General features: G+C 40.2%; 1 long non-coding RNA gene across 1 annotated transcript in view; it reads left to right on the top strand.

Moving 5' to 3' along the window:
• The first annotated feature begins 1,451 nt into the window (after nt 1-1,451).
• Nucleotides 1,452-17,172, top strand: part of LOC126040834 (uncharacterized) — a 48,960-nt gene continuing 33,239 nt past the window's right edge. Inside the window, exon 1 of the long non-coding RNA XR_007506723.1 lies at nt 1,452-1,595. This is a non-coding gene — a long non-coding RNA (uncharacterized LOC126040834). The remainder of the gene's footprint in view (nt 1,596-17,172) is intronic.

The following is a 17,172-nucleotide window of genomic DNA, read 5'->3' as shown; positions in this document are numbered from 1 at the left end:
CACCAAAGTCGTGCGTGCCCAACTTGGCAGTTCGCCTCAAGTTTATACAGTCAGGTATTACATATTCACAATACGCCTATACATATGCATGACCTATCCCCGCTTCATATTAAAATTAGCTCCGAGAGGTCATTTCCATAGTCTCCTCCCAACTGCGCCTGCACAGGGCCTCTTTATGGTGGTCGTCTGGTGGTCGCAGAGATGAAGATAGATGACTCCTCTTCGTCACCGCTAGTAACCTCTTTCCTGTCTTTACCTCTTTGGCGGGTTCTTGGCACCAGCTCTTCTTATCAAGGACTGTCTCTACCTCAGCTAATTTCAACAATGTAAGCACTAAACATCATTTTTCACCCCCCTTTATTATGTCTACTGAGATTCCTATGACTCCCCTTGTCTCAGTACCTTCAAAGGATGAGACGTCAGCACCTCCTTTGGCTGGGAAGGCTTCTGCGCAACTGAGTGCTTCTCTTTCCCAGCAAAAGGACTGTGCTTTCTGCCTGTGCCCTTGCCTAAGGGTGAGTTGTCTTTATTACAGTTACCCTATGGGCACAGGAAGTGATATTATATAAGAAATTGTTTTGCAACCCTATTTCTCCTAATCATTACCACTCCTACCATAATAACAGACAGATGCAATATACACGATTCATGTTTCTATTATTTTTCTGCTACAGTTTGCATGTGTTTTCCATTTAATTACAGTATATGAATTTCATATCTCTCATTTTTTCCATTCTCGCATTCAAAGTTGAATTTGATATCTGTGATATATAGATAGGCCTGTGGTAAATTGTTTGATGCACTTTACACTCTTAGGTCTGAGTCTCTGCAAATCTCTTAAGTGCTCTGAATATTTTCCAGTTCTGTTGGTGATGCAATAGTATCTGGGATACTATTGTAGTAGTTTCTGCACAAGACAGAAGAGTAGCTTGAGCATTTAAAGAAACTTTGCTTAACAACAGTGACAACACCAAAACCCATCATAACCATTGATAGTTGTTAGAGTACTCTTTGCACCGTTTTATCTCAAAACAAATTGCAAAGGTCTTTGCAGAGGGAGAAAACTGAGGTGTGATGTTAAGAGATGACCAGGATTCTACCAACAGAATAGTGACAGTACTGAAATAAAACCAGACTTTTGCGACTCATCTACTCAATGGGAAGCATGTCTCAAAATAATTTATGCTTGAAGAACGTGTGGTGTGCTACTCATCAGATTCTTTCTTTACCAACATGTATTACCATGTTTGAATTGAGCACATTGTGAAACTTGAGAAAGGAGATTTCAGTTCAAGTTTTACATGTGAGAGGCCAGCTAAAATAGAGAGGAACAGGATTTTCTGAAAGCCTTCACTAAATATTTGTTCATTCTGTATTTTAAACTGAGTTATTGGAAAACTTACTAACAGTGGACTCTGCCTCCTCTGTAAATTTCCATGTCTTTCAGAAAGATTTGAATTATGCTGCCACATACCAAGAAGAAAAAAACAGCGTAAAAGCATTGGTTTTAATGGACATGCTTTGGATTTACACTGGCATCCTGAAAGCAGAATTGTTCCCTGTGGATGTAGAAGTATCACGGTAACTCTCCCCAGGTAATATTCAAGTCTTATTTTTCCTGCGTGCAGTGTCTGATTGTAATGTCTTCTACAGATCGATCCACTGTGTAAATGACACATTTTTTTAAAAAACTGGGTGAATGCCTACTTAATTCACACATAGCCCACAAAGGTTTTGAGGGCTTGATGTACTCTATTGAGTAAATAACTATAAATAAAACAGACTATTAAAAAAATCTTTAAATGTGCATTATGCCATCAGACTATGCTCTTTGGAAAGAGCTGTGGTGTTTGGAAAAAATTATACATGTTTTTAACAACTGTCCAAACATGTATTTACACATACTTTAAGATGTACACAAAGCTATCTCCATGGCAGCTCTTGGGCCCCAACAAGCTTTATTAATCATTCTTTGAATACAGTATTTTTAGTAGCTTAAATACTACAAGTAGACAGGAGGCAGCTCATCGTAGGGAGAAATGCTGATTTCAAGGGAGCGAGAAGGTAAAGATGTCTTTGAACTTAAAGGTCAGGACATGTAAAGTCACTTGAACTTACTTCTTCCACAACAATTAGTAGCAAATGGCAAAATATTGTCATGGGATGTATGGAATATACCTGTGTGGTAAGTGGACAGAGGTTTGTAGATCACATAGGCTTTTAGTACCTGGTTGTTCAGCCAGGTGAATAAAGAGACATTTCTCTTGCTGAGAGCTCTCCTAGGTCAGTTCCAGCTGGAATTTGTACTAAGGCTATTATCACTGAAGGGTTTTTTTAATTCCTTTTATGTCATCTATGACCTGCAGATATTTTGGGATTCTGGATTCCCTAGACTCAGAGGCATTCAGTGTCCTAATTCCTGTTCAGTCCTTGAGGACCAGAATCTGTGGGCTTCTTTGGGCTTCATTGTTTAATACGGGTATAGTATGATACTTGAAAGACAAAATTTCTTTAGATAAGAAACTTCAGAGTAGAGACCTTACTCTCCTGCTTGCCTGCGATGTTATCAAGCAGTAGCTCTTGTTAAGTAACAATTAATGTTCAAACATGATCAGGCTGGTGAAATGTCTTTTTGGCCGCAGAGGGGATCTGGCAGAGTCTCCCTCTGCCTGCCTTTGGATCATTTTATAGACCTCATTTCCATAAACCACTTTACCTGCGATGGGGTGAGGGTTTGTGTATGGGTCATCAGATTCCCCCAATACCACTGAGGAACATGAGACACCATCTTGGACTGAAATCTCGCCTGTGTCCAAGAGTAATGCCCTACAAAAGTATCTTTTAGTTGTAAAGGTCTGGAACCAAGTTCTCTGACTCTGACACTGTATCAGCTGGAAAGTTGTTTTGGATTTCACCAGATTGTTTTATCACATGCTAGAGAGCTCCTGTGTTAAGAAGACTTGTCTTAGGCAATCCTCTTAGTGTTCCTGTGAGACGTGGTTATATTTTAAATATGGTAAGTCTATCTGTTGTCCATCTCTCATGGGCAACTTGATCAGGCCCCATGGGGCAAAGTTAATAGAATCTTGTAATATCTAAAAAGCCCCTTTACAAGCAGCACGGTTTACTTTTGGTTGTGCTGCTTATTTGCTGATTCCCATCTCCTTTCAAAACTTTCTAGGTACTCCTCTGGCACTCTGATTTCTTTATCTGACTTGTTAGGAGTGAACATGGCCCTTAAAGACTCCTTTATTTTTGGACAGTTGTCAATGTTACCAATTAAAAGAACGTCTTTGGATAGTTATCAGAAGCTGGAGCTGAAAACATGTTTGCAATTACTGATGACATAGCTGTTTCTATTTGCTGCTCTCTCTTTTAATTCCAAAAAGTGATATTTTTTTTGGCACTAGATATGAGAAAATATGTCACTGTGTATAATTACAAAATGCTGTTCATTTCTGTCTTGTAACTGTGGGGGGTTAGTTGGTACAATACATTTGGTTCATTCTTGGCTCACTCAACTGCATGACACACATTTAAGTGTATTATTAATTATCATGTTAATACTCATTACCATGTTGATTTCCATAGGATCATATAATTCTGCATGCCTCCAAATTGATGTTCAACTGTATATTGCAAGCATGAAAAAACCCACTGAATGATTTCCTAGGACTTTCTACTAAGCCTTAAGTAAAATCACATTCCGTGCATTTTCCTCCAGGAGACTTGGGGTTTTTCAACAGACTTTAACCCCACCATGATATTTGCTACAAAACAAGATTCATCTCTGTGAACAGGCTTTGCACAAAGCTGCTTCAAATGTTCCTTGTGCTTTCAGCCAGATTCTAAATACAAATCCTCAGTACTAGCTTTACTTTAATTTCCTAGGTTGCATCTGCCATCTCATCAGAGCAATCTGACTGTACAGTGCACTGAAGAAACTGCATAATGTTTCTAGTGGCTTGGATTTTTCACTTCATATATAACAAATATATGAATAATGGCTCTATAAGTATGTGAATTTTTCAGTAGATGGCAGATTGTTTTGCAAGAGAAAATTCTACTAGGAACAGCAACTTGGAAACAGCAAATTTGTGGGATAAGAGGTGAACCTGAATTTAAATGTCTGTTGCCCAGGGATTTAAAAGAAAAGGCTTGATACAAATATTTCGGGCTCAACCTCCTGTAAGCACAGACCATCCTTACCTGAAGCCTAGTGAAATCAGTGGGAATTTTTCATTGTTTTTGAACGTGTATTAGACTTCTAATGCATGTGTCTGTATGAAAGAGAGAGGGCACATAGCGCCTGAAATGCTCTATTTTTTCCAGAAAATGGGCCCATCCAACTCAAACTTGTCCATTTTTGAAAACAGCTTTGATTCTGAGGGACTGCACCTGCTGCATTTTGCAGATGGTTGGGTTCTTCTCTCTAATCCTGGTGAATTTTTAAAAGGTTTCAGAGATGTTCATTATCCACTTTTACTTCCCTTATCTTAGAGAACACGCAGCATTTGGGGAAGAGAGAGGGTGGTTTTAACTTCTTGCCTCAGCTGGTGGGTTGTCACTCCAGAGCAGGCATAGGGCGATGTCATGAAACCAGAGTGGGGTCACAGCACTGAAAATTTTATTGTAGTGTAAGAGTAGCTCCCTGCCAACAGCCCTGTAAAGCAATATATTTCAAGGTCAGGTACGCTCTACAATAATCTCAAAACATGCATGTAAATAAATTGTATGGGCTTAGCTCTGCCGTCATCGACATTTTTCCCCAAGGAAATGCCAGAGCTGCTGTGGAGAAAATGCCACTAAGAAGCCCCACACCTGAACAGACTTCAAGCTACTCTTCTCAGCTGGGATTTGGAAGTCTTGGTTCTAGGTGGCAGCATAGCCCTTCTCAAATCTTCTGAGTTCTGTGGGGTACACCTACCCTCTGTAATTAAGTGCAGAGATACCCGAGTTACTTCTAGATAGGCTGGCTCTGGAAGCAGCGCAGCTGCATCAGCCTGTTCAGAAAGCAGAGCTAGTAAAGCAGGGGCACTGCTGCACCGGCAGGTCCCTGCTGCTTCTGCGTGTGAGCTGGTGTCCGTACAAGGCTGTGGAGGCACATCTGCTCGTTCAGAGATAGCTTGTTTATTTGTGCAGAAGTTGCATATTTTTCTGTGCTTCAGCTTCGCTTACCCAGGGTAGGACTCTCTGCGCTGTGTCTTTTTGTCTGATAATAGTATAAGCAGTTTCAGACGTAGATGAACTCTTACCAAGCATTTGTGTATAGCCTACGACCATGAGCTCTGCTCTTGTAAGAGACACCAGCATGCTGCTACATTATTATTGTTGTTATTATTATTTTTTTTATTGTCAACAGGATGTATTCAGAAGTCGTAAGGCTCATTTTAGGATATCAGACCTATTTGAACACAGCCATTTGGAAGTGTGAGGTCTAAATTAATATATTGATAATATCATGTTAGGAAGGATATTTTGAACTTTGTTTTAAGCAGAAATTAACATTTTATCTGAAAATCGTAATGGAAAGAAAATTGTGTGGTCCACCAAGGTATATAATTTAGACCTGATGATAGAATAATTGTTTTCCATCAAGCAAACCAAAGAAGAATCCATAATAAAATTTTACAAGTTAGCTGCCACCAAGAATAAACTCAAGAGCACTATATGAAATGAATTGGGTGTTTTAACTGAATCTTCTCTCAGGACAATAACTCTAATGTAGAGCCAAGGTCTGAGGAGGTCACCTGCAGAAAACCCTCCTGGGGCATTTCAGAGGAGAAAGGAAATATTCTTCTCCCTGTCAGGTTCACTTCATGTCCTAATACGTCTGGGGATGTGCATTGAAAACGTAATACACAGCCACCATTCTGAATCGGGGTTTAGATAACAAGGGTCATTAAGAAATCTCTGAGGATGACAAACTTAACCCTGTATGAACTTAAAGATCATATCCTGCCTCTAATGCGAAGAGTAAGTCTGGTTGATTGTAATTGTGACTGAACTAAAATGTCACTTTCCATTAGAATCAATTTCATTTTTTTTTAAATTACAGCTTTTCTCTAAAAATGTATGTGAAAGATCATAACTGGCATCTACTGAACATAGTCTATAGTGATCTTTTCCAGTACTATATGAGAGAACATCTGGATTTCCATGTATTTCCAAATATTTGCCATATCTAAGATTGTGTTTGCAGGAGTGGGGTGTGGTAATTCAGTGCAGGAACCCAAATTAAAATACCTATTGAGAAATCTCTGCATTTGTCATCACAAGTATGTTTCTAACTCCACAGCTTCTGCTAAGGCCCTCCGGGTAAACCGGGGTGTATCGCGACTCTTCCTGAGTACAAAGGATGATGCGTGCTTTCCAAAGAATGCGCAATACTCCTTGTTATGAATAATCATAGATATTGCTTTGTTTTCAGCACACTGCCTCACAGCTGGATTCACTAGGGCGAGGTGCTCCAAACGTGTTTTCGAGGATTCCTGTGTTAGCTATGTGCAATATACAGTGGAGAGGGTTTGAAGATGCCCGGCCAGTGACAGTGTGAAAGATTCCTGACTGTTGGCACTATAAGTATCATTCCTTGAGCATTCTCAGACCTTTATCAAAATGGCCCAGTTTAAGTCTGCCTCTATCAAGCATAGAGGCCACTTTAGCTCCCCTTGCCCAAATCCCCACGCTCCATCATAGAGGAATGCCTTTGAGCCTTGAGCCTCAGCTCATGTAAATTTTTATAGCTCCATTAACTGGGATGTCATCAATTTGAACAATTACAAATTACAATGATATTAAAATACCCAAGCAGCACTTGCCAGAAGTCAGCAAGGACGGGAATTATCACATTCTTTGCTCTCCAGTCATGCTGGGGCTCTTCGCTTGGTTCCTGCGCCTCATGTCTTGCATCAGGGAGCTGGGTTGTCAAAGATCTGATTTGCATTTTTGTTTCCTTGAACTCCTAAAAGTTGCTCATATCAGTGAAGGAGCTTGGCTAAGCATAGAGTTTTCAGTATATTGTGTTTACTTAAGGGGATTTAGGTACTTATAGAAAATGCTGTGTAGATAGAGACTAACTACAAGGATTATGGGTGAATTTTTTTTAGCTCTTCTTCTCAGTTCAATTCAGTGAGGCTTTTTGACTTGATAAGCTGTGGAAGTCTTTTGTTCATAGTAAAAAAAAAAAAAAAAAAAAAAAAAAGATAGATCCCTTGGGTATCTTTCATGGACAAGAATGATAGAAGGAGCCTTCTTTACTTTACAGCAGATTCAATTTTTCGTGCCCATTTGTCAGTAATGTCCATCTCTGCACCTCTGAGCTAGTGTCAGGGTGCTGCGTACAACAAAGCCATCGCTTTTCTCCTGGGACCAGGCAGAATTTTTGTCTCATTGGATTTTTTTCCTGAGAAGCCTTTTTTGATTCTTGATGATTGGATGAGTCATAGCTTTTTATTTTTCCTTATTCTTTTTCTCTTGATTTGCTCACAGGACATAATTATATTCATTTTTAGAGTGGTCCAAGCTGTAGTAGCTAACTGAAGGCACTATGCTGCATAGTGTTTTGGGGATGTTAATAGACACATAATCACCAGGGAGGGACAAATTTCAGTCCCTGGGAGATGGTAAGCCCTGCTTTTTGGAGGACTTCTGCTCTTGTGATGAAATAGGCTCGGACTAATTCTCCTCTCAGTATGATAAATCAGGAGTGATTTCCTTGGACTAAAAAGGGGTTGCAAGGAGATAAAACTTGTGATAAGAGAATCATTGCCCTTCTAAGAACAGGCAGTTGGTTAAATTCCTTTGCTCCTCAGATACTGTTGAATGTCATGCAAGTGATCATTCAGTCTGTGGGGAGTGGGATACAATCAGGATGCTAATGTGCTGTGAGTGCAGCTGTTTTTTCCCTCAGTGTCACTGTGCTTTGACTCACCTTTGCTGCCAAAGTATTTGTTCACTGCTCTTCATTTGTAACTCAGGCCTATACCTATGCACATTTGCAACTGAGATTTGTAAGAGACAATTTTATGCTTGAAAAGGGAGAATTACTTTACAACTATACCTCTTGTCTGTGCAAATGCTTGACAACCTCACAAGAATTCCTTTCACTCTGTGCCTCTGGTTCTCTTTGTCAGTAAGAAACAGAACATGTATAGTTCTAAGTGCTGAAAATCAAATACTGACGTGATGTATTAGGTTCTTTTTTCCCCCCTCAGTGTTCTAAATGTGGATCTACTTTGAAATTAAGTACACTACAGAATATTCGGTTGCAGCACATTGCTGGCATACAGTTTATAAATTGTTAGTGTTTGGCAGCCCTTGGTTTTTAAATTCCTACTGATCACAAGTAGCTGGCACTAATCAGCTCCAATAGACTTATGGTACTGTGTACCTTCTTAAATGGCTGGAGTGGAGATATACATCTAAAACCCCCATATATAATAGCCACATGCCAGAAACACTTCACTCTGAGCAGGGTTTTTATTTTACTTTTTACATCTCTCACATTTTACATCTGGTTCAACAGTTCTGAAGGAAACTACATCTGATGTGATAGCAGGAGATCTATATCACACATCTCAAAACCTGCCAGAAATGCAATTTAAATATAGTTTTGGACAGAGTAAAAAAGTATTATTGGTATCAGATGTCTGGGCAGTGAGAAGTTGAGCTCCGTCTCTGCTTGATTTTTTTCGTACAGAAGGAAATCATAAGGTGAAATCCTAGTTCTGCTAAAACTAGTGAGAGCTTTGCCGTTGATTTCAGTCATCAGAGTTTCACCTTGCAGCTGTAAAGTAACTGCCAAGTTCAAGCAAAACTGTGTAGCCTGTGTGGCAAAGGCAGACTTAAATGTGGCCTTTTGCAGAGATGAGCAGGTTTTGGACTGGTTTTTCAGTGGGGATAACTATCACCTGTACCGTGTCACAGACTTCAGAGGGATCTTCTCCAGTATTTGGATTCACCAAAAGTTTGGGCAGGGAAGGCTGGTTCTAGTATACGTCACTTTATTCCAGTTTATTTTCACGGCGCGAGTGTAGAAATATCTGAAGTTTCAGATAATTTAGTTCAAAACAGTAGGAGTTTTAATCCTTGGTCATATGAAAGTGCATATACCACCTGAACAGAGCTTCTGAAGTTTGTGGGAGTCATTCATCACTAATGGATGGAAAACATGATCTGCTGGCTGTGTCTGTCACAAATTAGCACCTCCTATGGCTCGAGTCTGAAGGGGCTGCCTGCACGTCGTCTGCACGTGGCAGTGGGTTTAGTTGCTTGGAAATAAGATAGCCTACGCGTCCAATAGGTATAATTTTAAGACTGTTGGTACTTGGGGTTTGCTGAAAAACAGGCCTCACTGATCCAGGGCACTGAAACCTGCTAATAACAGCTGTCAGTCAAAGGTTTGGGAATGTATTCGGCCACTTCTGCGTCATTGGTATGCCAAAGCACCTATGCAAGTAGCCCAAATGCATTTTGTTCTTGCGCTGGGTACGTAAGATGTGTCGTTGTGCAGAGTCTGGGACTGTCTGAACAGGCAAACCAAGATTCACTTTGTTATGAGGATCATAACTGTTATTATTTTATCACTCTGGAGCCCTAATGAAGGACGCGGGCCCCAGCGTGATAGGCTCTGTAAGAAGATGAGCTTCAGCTCTTGCTTTGAAGCACGCTACATTTTTGTCTCATTACTTCTGATCATAATCCAGCACCAAAAGAAATCAAAAGCTGTCTCTGAATTCAGCGAGAGCTGAGGGCACACGAAAGCTCTCAGGAAATGCTCAGTGTGTTGTCAGGATCAGGCCCGTAATGTGTAACTCCAGCCTAGAAAACTCATTTCCTTTGAAGCTCAGTTGAGTGTTACTACTACACATCAGCATGTTGCACCACACAGAGTATATCAAATTTGATGTCATTTTTTTCCTTCCTTTTTCCCTGGGAACCTGTAAATATCCTTTGGTAGCAAAACCAGAGAGGAATAAATTCTCCTCGATGTATTTACAAATGTGAGAAGCTTTTCAAGTTGTATTTGCAATTCTCTTTCTTGCAATGACCTCTATTTTCATAATCCTTCATGGAATATCATGGTTTAAAGAGCTTTCTCTCCCTGCTGTTTTTGTTAAAAGGTTTTTGGTGTGATATTTGGAAAGTCAAATTCTGCATTTAAATGTTGTGTTTTCACAGATATAAATGAAAGAGGCCATATTTATCTTTTTCCCTCTTTTCCCCTTTTCTGAGAACATTAAGCAATTCCCCTCTCCTGCATGTATTGTTACCTAAACTGTGAGAGCAAACAGCAGCTTTAATAGTAAAGCAATTGTGATTACATCTTGCTTGTAATTACATTTATTTCCTCACATATGTCCAAAAAGGCAAGCATTAGTTTGGCCTGTATAGGCATGTGCTAATGGCAGGAAAATCATCTGGCAGCTTGACAGCAAGGAAAATAGCTTACAGTCACTTAAAGTCTTTCATGTCATGGACACTTGCAAAGACTCTGAGCGCTCAGTTTCTTGCTCGCATGCTTTTAAAATCGATTGCATTTTGGGAGAGGGGGAATTTGTTATGTGCTGTGGATTTGCATCTAAATAATCAAAATATGAAGAGATACAAATGGCGAGGTACGGGCGTGTGATCACAAATATGAAAAACCCAGTAATGGCACTCTACGGGGCTGATCTACAAATCGCCGTGGAGCCCATGCTTCGCTGTACGTTAGACTGGCAGAAACACCTGCAGCTGTCTATGGAAAAAAGGTGGACAAATAAAAGAGTCCCTTGTTGGGGGATGGATTCTGAGACTCACTTGTATCCCACGTACGGTCTCATTGATTTAATTGACTCTGTGTGTCCAGGCCAGTGCAATTCAGAGTGACCTACGGGGTCACGAGTTGTTCCTGTTAAAACGGGGCTTTGCCAGCCACTGTATTTCTGGCACAAGATGGCCACAGTAGTAAGCATTCTTTTTGCTTTTTAACAAAAGTCTGGCTAGAAATTTTACAGGCTGATTTATGACAAAGCCGAAATCACATGCATATTCTCAGTGAAAAAAACTTTCTTATTTGAAATGGTATGTGTAGTTTTGCTTTTAATTTCAAGCAGAAAGTTTGCAAAGATCTTCAAAAGCTGTATATAACATTCAAGCGAGCAGTGTCTGTGGTAGATCCCGAATGCTCTCCGGGAAGAGTGAGTATTTTTCACTGCTCATGTAAGCCACAAACTAGGCCAATTTGCAGCAAGAGCTTCTGAAATTGGAGCTGCATTTGTATCTTCAGTCTGCTCTGCTTACATTCCTCTACTGTGGCTATCAAGAATCTCAACCAATTCACTGGTTTCTCCATTGGAATAAGCGAGGACCCAGCTAGAACAAGAAGGCTCTCAAAAGGCATGCCTTGATCCCGTGTTAGATCTTTCCCAGATTTGTGGGCACACACAAGACATTTGACTGCCAATATTCATGGTCTCTGAGTACACAAATTATGGCCACAGCTGTAGAGATCATTATTGAAAATTTGTTCATGAGTAGGTAAATACATGAACAAATGTTAATCTGCACACCCAATTCAGCGCTAATTGCACCGTCTTGCAAGTGCGTCCGATTTGATATTTTTCTCGCTTAGCTAGAGAGGAGATGCTGCATAAATCCCATAGCCCCGTGCCAGATGATGAGACAGGCTGACAGACAGACAGACAGACAGACGGAGCTCGCCTGGTATAAATACACCTAGCTTCACTGACAGGGGCTGGCAGTCGCTGGGTTACAGTTACCAGATGAGGAATCAGCCCACGTTTTTTTGCTGAGTAATTAGGCTGGGCAGCCAGGGTAGCCAAACAAATACTCATACAAAGCTGGTTCTGCCCTCCAGGCAGCACGGACAAAGAAACAGCAAAATAATAATAGAAGTTGTTTACTGGGTCTGTTACTGCTGCTCTACAAGGGTAAGGCATTTTCTAGTTTTCTTGGGGCAATAAAGCTCCTAGCAAATGCTGGGCACACTTCTACTGGCATAGTTCTGGTCTTTGTAGATGTGCCTCATCCTTTAGCTGCTCACAATATGGGCGGTCATTAAATCTTTTAAAATGGAATTTGTGAGGGTAGCTGAGAGCCACTATAGGACTAAAACACAGGGGTGTTTTGGTTTGGTTTGGTTTTGGCTACTTTGTAGCTTTGTTGTGTTTATTGTTCCCTGTCTCTCAAACCTCCCATTGAGCTAAAAAAAATTCAATAGCAGGAGCACAGAGTAACTATCTTTATAGTTACTAAATATCTTTTTCCTCCCAGAGAAAGAGCCTAAGCTTTCTCTTCCAAGCATTATAGGCAAAGGTAGGACTATTATTTGCGATGGCAATTTGAGGAGGAGGCAACAGAGGAATTCGTATGGATACAATGAGTAAATAAAGGTGCATGATCGGTGTTACGCTACAGAAGTGAGGCTCCTCTTCTGGCTGGAATCAAGGTCAAATTACAACATCTGAGCACTGGGTGAGGAAAAGCAGAAGGTTGGGCTGGAGTTATGGTCTGTTCCCCGTGACAGAATTTAGGGAGTGCTGAGAAATCCGGCTTTAGATCTATTTCTGGATTTGTATGCTGTGTCTCTAAGAGTTATGTTAGCTTTTTCCATTCTGCCGGCTGAAAATGTTAATATTTAGGGGATTTTTTTCATAAAAACAGCAACAACATGGAAAATATTAACAGGAAACATTTTAGATGCTACAGGAAATTACAGCTGTGAAGAGTGTTTCATACTGTTTTAGCAGAAGATTGAATGAGGCTTCTTCCCATCCAAACTTTTAAATCTGTGAAGAGGAAGAATGTCTCTGATTCCATGTACCTGCTCCTAAGTGGTATAAAATCTATGAAGAACAGGTATTATTGTCTGCTTTGCTTTCACTGGCCAGAGAATCACCAGATACACTTAAACCTTTTAAGACTGCTGAGTTGCATAGTTCTGGGAATCGTGCATGTAGTGAATGGTAGTTATCATCACAGGTGACGATCTGCTATCCCAGTCTGAGCACTACGCTGCAAGGGGCGTTCTCAGCGGGACGCGAGTGTCCGGCAGGCAGTGCCTGTTTGGTCCTGCCTAGGATCCTGCTTTCCGAAATGGAGGAGGGTCTGTCCTCCGTCCCCCACATCAGGAAGGGCAGTCGGTATTTCAGAACTACTCTTGTGGGACAAGTGGGACGTAGAGCAACCTAAGCCTCCAGCTCACTAGCAGCCTAGACCTGGCAAGTTCAGAGTGAGCAGTGAATGAAGCTATGCTGAACGTCGTTTTGTTAGCTAGCTAGCAGAAGTCTAGTCTGGTTATTTCAATATTAAATTTGCAGTTTCATAATTTATATCCCTGAAGCATTCTTATGACTCACATCGGGTGACTGGTTTACTCTCAGATCCTGCCCGTGTTCCTACATATGTGGTTTATTTTCTGACTTGGTTGACCTAGAGAGAACATTGCTGCTGGATGAGCCTTTCCATGAGAAGACGATGTACTCGCTTCATCCTGTTCAGAAATCTCCCTAGACTTAATGCACAGAAATAGCAATGAAAAAAATAAATAAATCAGGTTATCCTGAGAGAAATCATCTAGTTTGGAAAATGCATAAAATCAGAGATAACCTCTGCTGGTGGTGTGCCTGTCCTCGTGCCTGCGTGAGTGTAGGGAATCAACAGAAGGGTGCCTGTGAGCTCAATAGCTTTGCTCTATTTGTAGTCTCGGACCAGCCACTGGGCTGGAGAAGTCTACCCTGGCAATGTGGGAGTGTGTACCGTTCTCATCAGGATCGCCTGCCCTCCCTGTATATCCGCTTTCCACACCCACAGGATGGCATCAATTCTGCATGTACTCATATCCACAGAAGTGCTGTGCTCTGCAGTCTGCAAGGGGTGGATATACCTGATCTGCCTCAAACTAACAAATCCCCCTGTGCTTGGAAATAAAGCAAACCTCAGAAGGGGGGAAAGTTCTCTCTTCTGAGATGATCAGATGCTATAATACAGTTTCTTTTGAGCCGTATTCTGTTGGGCAGACAGCTATTGATGTGGTCCCCATTGTCACTTAGGTATTTGGTCTATTCATTATTTTCGTTTATATTGTTTATGTAGAGCACCTAGAGGCCTGCGATAAGCAAATTTCACCGAATAAAATAAGCCAACTTTAGTAGGTCAATTAGCATTCTCCAAAGATCATACATTTTAGCAGGGAGTTTTGCAGTTTACCATTGTTGTCTAAGGAGAAAATGGAAAGTAGACCCCTCCCCTCTTACACAGTGTCAAATATCAACTCTAAATTAGAATGTTACTTATTCTTACTGAAACTGGGAATTCGTTGTATGAGCTGAGTAATCACAATGCCGTGCTCTGATTTCATTTCTGGAGATCATCCAATGAAAACAACCCGTTTTTACCTACTGGGAAGAAATAGGCAAATACAGTCATGTCTCTAATATGTGTACACAGTATATCAGCGCTTTCCAGGTTGCTTGCTAAATGCAGCTTAAGAATGTTCTAAGATACAGACAGGGAGATTTGTAATGAGACCTATCCAATGTATTTCTAGTGTTCGCTGTTTGCTTTATAGTTGTAAAATCAATAAAACTTAGGTGTACCAAAGAATATAGCTCAGTAATACAGCGATGCAGGCTGATGGAAGTTGTTCTGATGGTGAATTTATTTTAGATTTGAACATTATGAGCTTCCTTCTTTCCCTACTTACACAATTTCTAGCTGTTTTATTGCCCTCTTCCCTTCACTTGGTTGTCCTTTTTAAGGAGTCCTTTGAGGTGCTTTTTTCTTCTGCTTAAGTTTTCTTCGGTCCTTTCATGATGCCTCTCTGCTTGAAGCTCTTTCCTCGTTCTAGGTATCTTTTGACTATGATTTTTCCACTACCGAGAATCCTAACAAAAACCCAATTATTAATGTAATCCCGCCTCAAGAGAGACAATACGACATTTGTATTTTGTGTGCCATGCTAAGATTGTGTCTTTCATCTCAGTTGACTAAGGTCAACCTGCCTAAAGTTGGGTATTTACCTTTATAACTCTTCATCTGAGTAAGTAGTATAATTTTTACTCACAGTTTCACTACTAGTTCTTGACTCGAGAGAGCCTATTGATGTGTTTCTGGTTTGCTGATTCAGGCTTAAACTTCATGTCATACTCAGCCAGACCAAACTATATGAGCTGTCTGTCTTCATAGTCTTCCTCATGCCTATTCTTCCTGTAGGCTGTATTTGTGAAGCTGACCTTCGTAGGAATCAACCTCAGAAACTAAATTTTTTTTTTTTTTTTTTTTTTTTTTTGCCTAAGCTTATTCTGACCGAAAGGCACAGAAGAGGTGTATGAGTGGGCAGGATGGTTGGGCGAGAAGAACAGGGAATAGTAGGATTGCTGCTGTCTGGACCCCTGTGTTCAAGATTCAAGATCCTGGGTGAATTCCAAATATACACAGAAATGGAGTGTGGGAGGATCTATGCTAGGGTATGATCAAATTTGTATGCTGGAGTTCAGAGGTTTGGAGTCTAGAGTTACTGGAGGTTTGCCTTAGAGGTTTCAGTGTAAGCGGTCAGCAGGGCTGTGTGCTAAGGAGACCTTTATCTTAACTCTGGCACTGCAGAGACGGCCAGTGATTCTGGAGCCTTCAGCCCAGGTCCTGAAAGGTATTTAGGTTTCTGACTGCGATTGATTTTGGTGTCTTCAGTGATGATGCAAACATGAATTATTAATGAATCAGTGAAATTAGCACAGCTCTTGTTGGTCAGAGTGGAAAAACAGGCTGAAGGAAGGAAAGCCACTCTTTTAAAGATGTCTAGAATGACTATATTAATGCGGCAATGTGAAATAAGTTTTTCCAAGAAATAAGGGACATAAATACCTAGAGCAGTTCTCACCCCAGCAAAAACATTTGATTATTTTCTCTTGGTTGCTGATGTTGTTCATCAGCCTAGTCATACAGTGACTATTTCTCTAAACCAGAACTTTTCCATTACAGTCATGGATATTTCTGCTTCCTACCTCATTTGTTCACCAGTCATGCAAAAGGCATCATATACTACATTGCAATCCAAATATTCCATCTCTAGTGAGAATACATAAATTGTTTTGATATGTGATCACCTTAGACTCTGAAAGCTTGTCCTTTGCTCATGCCACAGAAATCATCCTTAAAGATATTGCACGTTACATGCAGGTTGGAAGGTCAGCTTTGGTGGTGGCTTCAGAACTTAATGTTTCTCATCAGTGCTGAGAACCAAATCAAGAAAATCAGATACGTAACAATCAGCTTCAGCCTAACAACATCAGCTACATCCAACTGCTAATACCGTATTGATAGACTTTTAATCCCGGCATGTAAAATACCCAACCCAAGTCAAAACAAAACTGAGAACCAACTGCTACCCTAAATCTAGTGAGGTTTTATCTATTTTTTTTCCTGGGATATAATAAATTAAACATAGTATGAAATGCAAAGAGGTTACATTGAGACATATAATATTTGAAGGTTTAATTCATTTTTCTAGTGTATAAGACACAAGGCTATTAAATTTTTAAAGCGGTGATCTCCTGAAGTCCCTACTTTATGAGGGCTTTCTTCATAAAGATAAATGGTTTCCTTGCCAAATCAAATGCAGATTTGAAACAAATTAAGTTAATGTTCAACGGTACAAGGTAGAATGGATGGGGGAACTGTTTTATTTTGCATTGTAATAACCATATACACCTAAATCAATAGCTGTGGAAAAAAAGGCAATAATATCACGTAACTGCAGGAAATGAAATATAGTGAGATGAAGGGGGGAGCGGGTTGCAGAATGAAAGGATTTGTATTGGAATAATGACATTTCATTAAAAAGGGAAGGAGTGCTATTGAATAGAAGTCCATACCAGTAAATTCTATTTCTTATAATAACACTTGAGATGAGTTAAAGTTGCCCAAGTATTGTGATAAAGCATCTTGCTGGATTCCTTTCTTATATTATGCTGTAATTTTATGTTAAAAGAAAAATTTGAAATGTTAAAGAGGCAGTGCATGTTTTCTAAAGTGCTTTCTATTTCTCCTAATGTTTCATTTAACTTGTTATATTATCCTGTGCTCCTGCAATCTGAGCAGGAGGAAGTTTATCAGTTTCGTTCTTCTGTAAACTCGTATTAAAGAAACAAAACAAAATGTGAATCTGGC

This window comes from Accipiter gentilis, chromosome 7 (assembly GCF_929443795.1).
Source record: "Accipiter gentilis chromosome 7, bAccGen1.1, whole genome shotgun sequence".
NCBI lineage: Eukaryota > Metazoa > Chordata > Aves > Accipitriformes > Accipitridae > Astur > Astur gentilis.
The sequence above is the reverse complement of the archived record's forward strand: the minus strand, read 5'-3'. Positions and strand labels throughout refer to the sequence as shown.